The sequence below is a fragment of the Gambusia affinis genome, linkage group LG12, assembly GCF_019740435.1.
Source record: "Gambusia affinis linkage group LG12, SWU_Gaff_1.0, whole genome shotgun sequence".
Lineage (NCBI taxonomy): Eukaryota > Metazoa > Chordata > Actinopteri > Cyprinodontiformes > Poeciliidae > Gambusia > Gambusia affinis.
This window is the reverse complement of record NC_057879.1, coordinates 4,047,601-4,055,525: the sequence shown is the minus strand read 5'-3', so window position 1 is coordinate 4,055,525 and position 7,925 is coordinate 4,047,601.

Here is a 7,925-nt window from a genome sequence, read left to right as displayed (position 1 = left end):
TTTCTATTTACAAAAATAAATATTAAAACCAGCAGAAGCTTTTAAACGAAGAAATCAAACCTAAAAAGAAAAAGAGCGGTTTAGAAGCAGTAAAATGATGATGTTTTGACAACACACTCATGCTATAAAATTAGTCCCAAAAACCAGTTTTCTTGTCTTTGTCTGGCATAAAAAGGCACATTTCGTGCAATAACCACCCCGAGAGGCACTTCTCAGTCCTGAGGGCCTCTCAGACGGTCCAGCAAATGACTTTTCCTCATTTGCCCTGAAAAAGGTGTTTGGTTGACAAAGATTAACGAGGCACTCCATAACAGTGATATCTAAAAAAGCCTGCTAATGATTAGCAGACAAACGGAAAACATGATGTGCTGATCTAGAGGTAAAGACGTGAGAGAAAACACACAGCCAAGCGAACTCTGCAGAGGCCCGGAGAAACACGAATAGTGCTTTTCTGTGTTTATTGCGTTTGAAAAGTCTAATGTTTGGTGTCAGAAGCTGGTAAGTCATAACATGAAGCATGGAATGAATGAAAAACGTATAACGCTCATCAGAACTGCACATATTTTGAAATAAAGTGCACATGTTTTTTTGTTTTTTTTTTCTCTCTCTGTAAACAGCAAAATAAGTTGAACTATGTATAATTTCATAATGGCTTCTGCCATTTTCAACGGTTTAATATTTTTGAATAATTTCAAAACCAAGAAACTCTTTACGTTTCAATAAATAGAATTAATGTAATGACAAGCAGAAATCTGTTTTTGTTTAATTCGAGCAATCCAAGATGAGCCAAAAAATCCGAACTAAGCAGAGGAAAGTGGGCAGGCGGAGGTGAAATTGACAGATCAGAGGTTGCAGCAAACAGCCAAACGCTCTGCCGGGCGCCTTAAAGCCACGAGGGGCCGAGTCACACTGCCACAGAGTAGCTTCACTACAAAACAAAGCAAAAGTTATGATGTAAACAATCCTCAGAGGAAGATTATCTCACTTAATCTCACTGGCAGGGAGATGATGTCTGATCTCGCCTATAGATGCATCGCAACGTGGCGTCACTCGCACAAGATCTTGATGCTCCTCGCTGACGATGGCTACTATTGGTTTTAGCTGTCGAGTTGTCAATATAATGTGCTAAATCTGTAAGGTAAAAGTGATACGTGAAAGAAAAAGGGATTCAAGGCTTAGGTGTTGATTATCAACACTTTGAGAAGTAGAAAACAAGATCCAAGAGTGTCACAGGTCACAGAAAAAAGATGCTAGTTATGCTAGTTTGACTTTGACAATTCTAACATGTGGATGTGCTGCAGAATTCGGTTTGTATTTTCATCGTCTGACTTAAAAAGGCAAAAACAAAAAGGTTATCTTTCAGATCAGGTAATAAATTAGCTAATCGGCCGTCGCTGTGTTCAGACGATCACTTATTAATAATCGCAAAATAAAACATCAACCCTGAAAACATAAAACTCTAATGGACTGAATGTTCTGTTCTTTGTGTGGGAAGTGTCTGGGTGTATTTTGGTGTTGAATCCTGACACACTTGTGGAGATGTTGTCAATCAGTTGCTGTGGCAACGGGTCTGCGTTTAGCATAGCTGGAAAAAAGAATGACACAAATGGCTTCAACTTGCTTAAAGGTTTCTTTGCTTTATTTTTCCGTCTGCTGTGGCGCATTCCTCTGGATTCATGACGCCTACATCTCCAGGTTTAATTTAGTTTGCAGAATTGTTCTACCGCTGCGGCGCGGCTACGGACGGCAGGTAGAAGAATCGTCTTTTTGCCCTCCAGCTTTGTGCGTGTGCGTGAAAAATCCAGATATAAACGATAACATGCAACATCTCTATATGACAACATTTATGATGATAGTCTCTGGTTGCTCCTCCCTCCATGTTGGAACCAAACCGTAAGACCAACTCTGCTATTAAAGAGGCGGTATTATGTAAAATATACTTCTTTTTTTTAGCTTTGTATTATGTTATAATGTTATTCCCATGTTTGAGAAGTCCTTGAATTCCAGCAACACTTTTAAAATCTGGATTTCTTCGGAGTGAAACGAGACGAGTGATAATTACCAGCTTGCGTCTGTGGGGGAAGGAAGCTGATGTTTACTGAGGGAGAATGGATGGTAATGACACAGAAACTGTAACTCTGCAAAGAGACAAAGGGATAATATTCGAACTGGATGACTATAAAAAAACAAGATGAGTAAAAACAGAAAATAACCAAATGATTTAAGACCATCGAGACCAGGTTTGAAGGACAAGAACGCTTCATTTTCTCATATAGTTTTCAATCTTTTCTTAGGTGGATTTAGAGCAACGCATAAAGATAACAATAAAGATGATTGGTGACAAGCTTGTTTCTGTATAAGGAAGTTATTTATAAGCCTTTCATATTAATTTCCCTCTTAAGACCCAAATTTAATTAACTGAAAAACAGATGCAGCTGTTAGAGTTCCTCTCCATCAAGGTGATTTTTAATAAAAAAAAGTTCACAGTTATTTGATTAGAAACTGACAACTGGCTTTGCTTTTTGAAGAAAGAGTCTCTTTGGCCTCAGCTTGTTTCAACGACTCCGTTCTGGTCCGACAGCACCGTGACCTTTATAAAGCACACAGTAACCGAGATTACAACTGAGAATGGATGGCATACGAAGGCAAAATATGTCAAAGCCAATGAGAATATTAAATTTAACAGAGAAATGCGTCACCAAAGTATTGAAGGCGTTGACCAACGTTTGGTGGCTCAAATTAATCCTGGTAAAAATAAATAAAATAACTTTACCTATTGAGATTTAGTACATGTTTAATTTTCTTTCAAATGAAAATCAGATTTTGGAAAATCACATCAGAGTCATTCTTACGATTAGAGATGAGAGCTTCTTTGGTTAGAGTAGAAGGAAAAGGCAATAATCTGTAAATAAGTCTTATAATTATATTATCATTACATAACCTCTCGGTCAGTGGCGTCTTTCTATTCTAGGGGGAAGAGACATTCTGCTCCTTATTTCCACTTTGAAGTGATGTGACAAATTGCAAATTATAACGTTTGGTTTGGAAAAATAACTGAGCATTGTTTTTTGCTCAAATCTGACTTTAAAAGGCCGATGTTGTTTGAACTCCATAAAGCTGACCGAAGGGGGAAGTTAATCAAAGAACTAGACAGATGTGTGCCCTGGAGAATATTAAACATTTCACATTAATATAATATGAATCTGATATAATAAAACTGTACAGTGCTGTGGAAATGTAGTTCCGTGTTTTCTTCCTCGCTTGCTTTTTGTCGTGACTAAATATTTCAGATTGTCATCAAATAACAAACAACCTGGGAAAATCCAAGACGCCGTTTTTACTCTGAGGAACCAGTTCTGTCTCATCCAGACCCGCCACCGCAACAAAGCTTGCTGGACGACAAATTGTCGCAAAAGTTATTGCGATAAACGGAGATATTGTTCCTTTGAGACTGTTTTCAGGTATTATAATAGTAATGGAATAATAGTAATAATAATAATACAAAGACACATTCTCAAAGAAAAAGAAATGTTAAATTTGAATGAGCGTTTGACACTGGAACTGAAAGACATTTGAAGTATTTATTAGCAAAAAAAAAAAAAAAAAAAAAGTGGTCCAAAATCAGATTTGCCAGATTAGGCGTTTTAAAGCTCTTAATTGACGGTCGGCTAGAAAGCTGCAATCGGTGCTCCCTTATGTCACTAAGCTTTTTCGACTAACATGAGACATTTTTTAAATATTACATTTTGCTATTTGCTTCAGGTTAATTTAGTCTCTCCCAAAGTTTGTCTGATCTGAAAGTTTTAGATGCAACAAAAAAAAATTAATAAAATAAAGAGCATCAGAAGTCAATAGAGGTCAAAAACAAAAACCAGAAAAATAGATCTAGTCTATATTCTTATCCTCCTATTATAAGGTGACTGTTAAAGTTCTAACTCCACACATTTTGTTCAAGCACATCATAAATAATGCTTTGCCCTTTAGTGTATCGCCCACGCTCCCTCTCAGCCGCAGCCGTTTCCCTCCTCATGATTGCCTCTCTTAAAACAAGTCGGAGCTGTCGACGTCGCAACAAAGTCCATTACAGAGTCCCAAAAAGAGCAGATAACGGACAGGAAAAGAGCCGCCTCCGACTCTTTGCTCTATAAATAGGCCTGTCTTTTTTTTCTTCTCTTTTTTTTTGCAGAAAGCGCCGTTACACAATTGGGATTCAGAGTGCATAGACACAGGCTGTGGTGTGGCGTGTCTGAATGCTGCATCTCAAGTCTTTCCGCCTGTGGCAGGTGTGACTGTGCCTGAGCGCCTCTCGCACCAGGTGGGGCGGGAGGGAGGGTTTGGGTCCAACATAAATTTTCCTGTTTTTAAGATCAGTTTCGTTCTTTTCTGCCACCTCTTCGGGGAAAGTTTGAAACCAGACGAAACGCTAAAATCAAAAGTCTGACGTTGTGAGTCAGCAGCTGCGTGTCGAACGCAGAGCTCTCAAATACTGGAAGTCTACCCGCAGAGGCTGTTTCGTTGTCTCACTTCTTCCATTATCGGTGGGGGTGGACCGGACATCCGGAGCGCTGGGACACTGAGGGGCGGGGCTAAATAATCTTTTACTTCAGAAACAGCCCATGGTCACATTTCGTTTTTCAGAAACTCTAAATGGGGCCACAATTCTTAGGTTTTTACTTTTGAGTAAAAACCGAAGAATTTTTGATTACTATTTGGTGGGGATAATAATAATTTATTATTATTAAAACAGTGGGGATGCTACAACAGATGCTACAGGTATAAAAGTCACACCAGCAGCTCAGAGGTCATGTGTGATCATTTAGAAACGTGTATTCCTTTGAGGTAGCCGTGTGATGCTCTTGTTTTTTTGCTCTCACGTCTTTTCATGTGAAATTGTACTTATTAACTTAGACATTTTAATAACCTGCCATAACCTTCATAAATATGAGGAAAGTCCTATGTGACATTTTTGCATGGATGATTGGACACTGTCAGGGACTCGGGTTGTTTCTGGGTTCTGATCATCGATCGATTCAATTCTAGACTCGGTTTGCTTAGATCATGTTTAGTTTTTGCAAAAGTATTTGTGCTCGGTGAAATTGTTCACAATTCGTCATGCTAACAACATAACATCTTATGTATTTTATTGGCATGTAATGAGATACAGCAACACAAAGTAGTGCATAATTGTCAAAGTGATCAATTCAAACCATTTTCCATTTAAATGGAGGCAGCATGTGGAGGGTGCAGCATTACTTTTCTTCCAGACGTGGTGATTCTTATGGCTGCTGCTCGATACATTACTTGATGCTTTTCCAGGAGCCTCATTAAAGGCCGTCCATTTTATTTAGGGGCGTTGTGGTAAAGAGGACTAAATGCCCTCTTTACTGTTTGGGGAAAAAGTGAAAACCATCTGTCACTTTTCGATTCTGCCCTACTCTGTACCGGCTAATCATAACGAAATGTAGTAAAGTTCATGGTTCTAACAACCAATTGTGGAAACGTTCCAGGGGTGGGAATACTTTTGAAAGGGACCGAATCTTTCTTTTCAACGTGTCGTTTCAGGTAAAACCTTTCCAAAGCGCGTCGGCCCTTCAGTAGCTCCGTCTCATCCGATATTTCAACCAGGATGTTTCCTCACCGACGGCAAATATTAAATAATCCTCAGAAGCACAAACTCTGAAACAACGAAAGCGCCTGGTTTCGATGACAGGAAGCTCAACTTTGCCCGGCGACACGCAAACTTATCGAATGCTGAATCAATAGAGTTTGTGACCGACAAAGAGCGAAGGCAAAATTGAAGCATCTCAGTGTGACATTTTGGAAACCGTGAGAAAGGCGCAGGGGGAAAGGAAGTGGCAGTGATTAAAAGGAGCATGAGTTGATTATGAGTCAGTTAAAAGGTTTTAAGAAAAACAAAACGTCGGGGGGGAAGGTTGTGGCCAGAAAGGTCTTCTCCTGTTTTCAAGTCTAAAAACTTTGAAGATTTGATGGAGAAAAGACTGTTTTTAAAATTTTTTTTTACTGTTCATACACCTTTCACTCAAATCAAACAGAACTTATTTTTTTCACAGCAGAATGAGTCATCTTCGTCTTCGTCTTCAGGGAACGTATATTTTCAGCAGGAAAGTTTAAAGGTGACATTTTCCTGGAGCACGGAGCTGCAAGTAAGATTTTACGTCTCTTTATTTAAATATTGTCTGATGAGACGACTCCCAAGAGAGGGGAGAGATTCTCTCCTAAGCACAGTTGGAACAATAACACAAAGGTTTTGAAAGAAAAAAGGCCTAAAGTGCCTCTGATGAATCACGCAGCTTTTTAAAAATCGGTTCTGATTTCCTCTGTACGGCACACGGCCTCAATTCCCAGTTGAAAAATCCACCTGGACTCTTTTGGTATTTCGTCAGTCTTTTGAACGCTTGCCGATTTTAAAGGGGCAAAATCGACTTTTTTGAGCTTTATTGTCTCATCTAAAAAAAAACACACCTGGAGTGTCGCCTTGACTCTCTCATGCAAGTTTCAGAAATCCTTTAATCTCCCGTGGCAACCATTCAGCTGTGCAAAGCGTCTGGGTGGACCTAGCTGCGCCTTCGAGGACAGTTCTCCTCTTCAGAGCGCCGGTTTCCGAGCTAGAGACTCTGCTGCTCAGCTCCAATCACCTGGTGGAGCTGAGCATCTGCTGAGCTCGTTATGGGAGCTACTTCGCACTGAAACGCTGGTAAAAACGCTAAACGACGAGCAATGTGGTGACGGCTTCCTGAAGTCGGAGTTTCAGAAAGGCCCAATTTTAAAGTGTTATTTATGAAGTTAATTATGATATTTGATATACGCAGCATTTCTATAACAACTGAAAGTTGCATAGTTTTGATTGTGCTATAAGATAGCACTATGTTCCCAGATTCCTTTTGTTGTTGTAAGAAAACTTTCAAACTATTCATAATTTCTCTTCCTAATCAAACAAGACTAAGACTAGAACATATGAATGTTATCTACAAAAATGACCCTTGCCTAGATTTCCTTCTGTAGCTCCCATTGTTTTAACCATGTCACTTTAATAAGCCACAGTTCAGCTCGGGAATATTGCTGCTCTGCAGAACTGATGTGACATTCCTCAAGGGTGTGCTCACTGCTGTTGTGCATTGTAACATATTCAAATGCCACCTCTTAATAGGATTCTGGCAGATTTGAAACGACTCAGATTAATGTCCTAATCTATAATAACCTAGTGTTGTTCAGGTGTGACAGGATGGAAATCAGGGTTTTGCAGAAGTCCAAGGAGATGCACCCACCCCCATCCTCATATGCAGCTTATTACTCAGAATCGGCTCCATATCTGAGGGTCTACAGATATGGAGCCACCTGGTCGCCTGCTGGTTTGTCCAGCAGGTCGTTCAGATCCGGTCTGAGCTGAGCTCTGTTTTCTGGGGTAATCACTTCGGATGATGGAGACGCGTCCTAATATGGTGTTTTTAGCATCTGTTAGCGCGCAGTGCTGAAACTGGTTTAAAAACGGATTGCGGTTTAAGAGATTTGTCCCAAAAACTAGGAAGGCGGCATTATTAGAAGAGTTATTCATATAAGAGTCCATTTAAAAAGAGAGTAGAGCCCATATTTATTCTTAGCACACAAAAAAAATTCTGCTTCTTACCAACTTATCACATTACTTGAAGCGAAACTATAATGTAAAAAAAAAAGAAAAAAACACTCACAAAAAACATTCATGAAAGAAAAACTGAGAATGATTCAGTAGTCCGTAGAGCTACCTTTTAGTCTGGGTTTTATTCCCATCACTGTTACGGCCCTAATTAAAAATAATAAACATTAATAACTATCTCCGCTTGGCTGCTGACTCCAGTCCACTCTCCTGACCTTTGACCCATCCTCCTGCAAACATTCTCTCCCAGTGACATCACAGTTACTCCCCACTC